The following is a 3866-nucleotide window of genomic DNA, read 5'->3' as shown; positions in this document are numbered from 1 at the left end:
CACCCTCTTCCTATCTTATTTTATGGGATATTGTCCTTATTTTGATATTGCCCTTGATACTCCTGCATGCTACCTCTTTGCTCTGACTGCTAGCAGCCTGTAGAGGCAGACAGAAAATGGAAGTACATGATAAAAAGACTGACGTCATTTATGCAGGTCCCAACTGGACATCTGTCATGCTGCACACCTAACGGTTGTACCTATCATTAAAGCAATAAACAGAAAGCATAAAACAGATAGATGGGTGTCTGGGATGGCTGCTTAAGACACTATAAATAAATAAAATATTACTCAAATAGATAAACACCTCCTGTGTTGCCATGTTGCCAAAGACAACTGGGAACCATAATGTTAACCAGGAATTTCTTTTTTATTGGTTTCTTGGGTTTTAGTTAGGCGAAGAAGGATCTGGAATTTAGCTCAGGGCCATTGGCTTCGTAATGGGAAAATAAGGAATAATAACATCACTTACCAAGCAACGAACCTCAGCTCTGACCCAGGGTAATTTTTTTTTCTAGAATAAGAACGTACTTATATAACTAGGAATATTAAGCTTTATTTTTAAATTTGTAAAACTGGGTCTGTTAACCCGGTTAGGCAATTTTAGACTAACCCAGTAGGAAAACTGGGTAAAAGTGCAGTCAACTTGGACTTCGCAGGGCATCAGGGGAGTGCTAGGGCCTGTGTCAGTCTGCTGTCCTGCTATTTCCTCCCACTGTGCTCTGCCAAAGCTGCAGGAGCCAGGCCATGCTCTGGTTCTGTGATTCTAACTCGGTTATGACTCTAACTCAGTTTTTAGCCTCCTCCTTGGCGTTGAGTGTTGCTGGGGATTTTGGTACAGGTAACGGCAGTGGATTTTCTCTGTGGTTTTCTCCTTGCAGTGTATAAGGCTGCCTCATTCTCGTTCTCCTGACCCTGGGGTGGTAGTTTGAGTTACCCTTCCATTTTGATCAATGAACAAATGGTCTCAGAAAAGCTCCATGACTCATTTGAACACCTACTCTTCCTCCTCAGATAAGACATTTTTCATTACCCGTGTTCTGCTCACGTTTCCCTCCGCCTTGGCAATGAGGCAGAGCATCTAGTCATCCAGGCGTGGGGTCTGATCCCTTGCTTTCTTTATCTTTATTGTTATAGTGACCTGGAAGGCACAGTCTGAGATCTCAATGCCATGCTAAGCCAGTGGAGTGGATCTAGTTCACTGCGTGAGTAAACTTGCCCTGGACAGTTGCCAGGCATGCAGATCATTTTGCCCAAGTGAAAAATGAGGCTTTGTATACAGAACCATCGAGACATTATTTATTACCCATGGTTGCAGTGTATAGCTGAGTCTATACACTGTAGCAAAATGACCTTTGACTTTTATCTAGTGATCTGTAGTTCAACAATGTTTGCATTTGTGTCATTTTTTTTTTCTCCACAAAACAACAAAAGTGATCTTTCATATTTGTTTGTATTTGGCCAGTGTAATAGCAATACTGTGGGGTTTGGATTATTTTACAATCACTTGGACTATACGTGTTCAGTCAAGGTGTTCACACCTCAAGAGATTTCCATAATTCCATGATCAATGTGGACTGAAGTTCCAGATCCATGAGGATTCTATCTTCCCAACCCTGACTTATGTGCCCAATGCTGCTTGCTGGTTGAGTGCAGTAAATAAATGTGCATTACTATGGCACACATCTCATCCTTGCAGCAATGTTTCTGCTTGGAACCAAGGGAATTAGTCATGAGTTTGAACAACCCCTGACATTTGGCAAAGGGAATTCAATTCATCTCAGCAGTGGGATAGATCTTCCTCTAGGATTGGATGGGACATGATTTTGGAATGGGCTCTATTTTATGAAAAATATTGACACTAGGCTTTTTATGTTTTCATGTCAGAGTGGTAAGTATTATTAAACAGAAAGAGTGCAGATTTTATTAATATAATAATTTGTGATAGCATGCCAAACTTTGTCACAATTACTCTGAGGAGAGATTCAATTTCATTGCCATTTATTCTTTAAAACCCTGGAGAAAAATGCATGAAAGGTTTGGTGGCTGTGACGCTGGCACTCTGCAGACTACAGACTGTCAACCTTTGACATTGTATGGACTGGCTGTTGACATCAGGAATAAGATACCGGTATGGAGTTTCCCTAACATTGGAGGGACATTACTCGGAACAGGACTCTCTTATATTCAGTGTAATTGATTCCACAAGAAAGGTGGCCCATCTTACTGGGATGTGGAGCTCATGTCTGTAATCCCAGCATTGGAGAGGCTTAGGCAGGAAAATCATGCATTTCCAGACACCCTGAACTAAACAGTGTTTTAAAAAAATTGAAAAAATAACCTGCCTTTGGGGGGGGTTGAGTTGTTCAGTCTGCTGTGGCAGTTGATTCATGCCGCCTTACATACATTTAAAGTTGTTCTTATTTATAACCTGTCCTTCTTTTGGAGACAAGTGTGTAAGACTAGTCCGTTCTGTGATCATGGAATTGTGTGACATTGGTTCACGAGTGAATAGATGAGAGCTGTGGATCTGCTCTTACTAAGGTAATGTCCTCATCATCTAAGCTCAAGAACACTGACTTCAAGAAGACCTCATGGAAGCAAGGAGAACGACAAGAAACTATAGGAATCACATGACTGTGTTTCCTCTGTATCCTTCCAGCAACACAGATTCTGCTTAAATCTCACAACCATGGGCTTGAGGTTACTCACAGGCAATACTTAACTTAATCAGGCAATCTAATGAAGAAGACACATGCTTATTTGGACTCAACTCTTCTTATCTGTGCCCATGAACAGAATGAGTGAGAACGAGATGCCAAAACAATCGCCATACTGTGAGTTGAAGGAAGGAAGTCTACTCAAAGCAGACAGAAGAGTCAACTGAAAGCTTCTGTAGTAGCCATTGACAGCTAGGAGGCTGCGGCTCCAAGCTCCAGACAAATCTACAAACTCTTAAGGATGGAGCCATACACTAAGTGTGACTGTGTAGCAGAGCAGGTTAACAGGGGTCCCCAAGGATAAGCAGCCCAATGTGTCTGATGTTTTACAGGCCAGACATTATGAAGGAAAAGCAAGTAGAATCAGAATCCATCAGTTAATCATATGCCACATTGAGGAGATTCTTAGGTGGCCAGATGCAGATTTCCACCTTCAGGGACCAGAGAATGTGTCCTCAGCTTACGAGAAAAAGAGTGGCTCTTGTTCTGTTTAGGAAATATCCCGCATCTCTGACTATGCAGGCTGTTTCTCATTTATCTGCTTCCATCCATAACTCTCAGAGAAGTTTTCCTTTTGACACTCTTTGCCATATTGTGATGATGGATTATTATCAGGCAGGCACTGTTTCTGAAATTGTGAGAGAGCAGTGCACAGTTCCTGCTTCTACATTTCAGAACGTTCTTAGTGTCCAAAGAGACAAGACAGTGAATGGTGACTTGCTGAAGATTCACACAGCTTGGGATAGATGACAAATGAGGAAGAGAAGCAGTCCTCTGAAAGAAGGGGAAACGCAGAGGTTTCTATCGAATGACGTCAGCATGGCCTGCAGATTGTGCAAGGAGATGGGATCATCTTGCTTAGCCTCCGTTTCCTCTGCATCTTCATGGCCGGTCACAGCAGCGGACACTGCTTTGGTTTTATCGAACTGTTCTCTTGTCTTTTCCTTCTCTTCAATGTTCCTGCAAAGAGGCCTGAGAAGGAGCATGCAAAGTGTCGAGAGTAATGCAAATTTATTCTCATGCACTGATAAACGCAAATCAGACCTTATTTGTTTGCAGTTTGAACAGCATGCATAGTCCTGTCCCATCGAAGTTCTTCTTTCTGGGAGGTTTGTGTAACATTTTGCAGGGTAAGCAGACCTAAAC

Source organism: Mastomys coucha, unplaced genomic scaffold (genome assembly GCF_008632895.1).
Source record: "Mastomys coucha isolate ucsf_1 unplaced genomic scaffold, UCSF_Mcou_1 pScaffold9, whole genome shotgun sequence".
Taxonomy (NCBI): domain Eukaryota; kingdom Metazoa; phylum Chordata; class Mammalia; order Rodentia; family Muridae; genus Mastomys; species Mastomys coucha.
The sequence above is the reverse complement of the archived record's forward strand: the minus strand, read 5'-3'. Positions refer to the sequence as shown.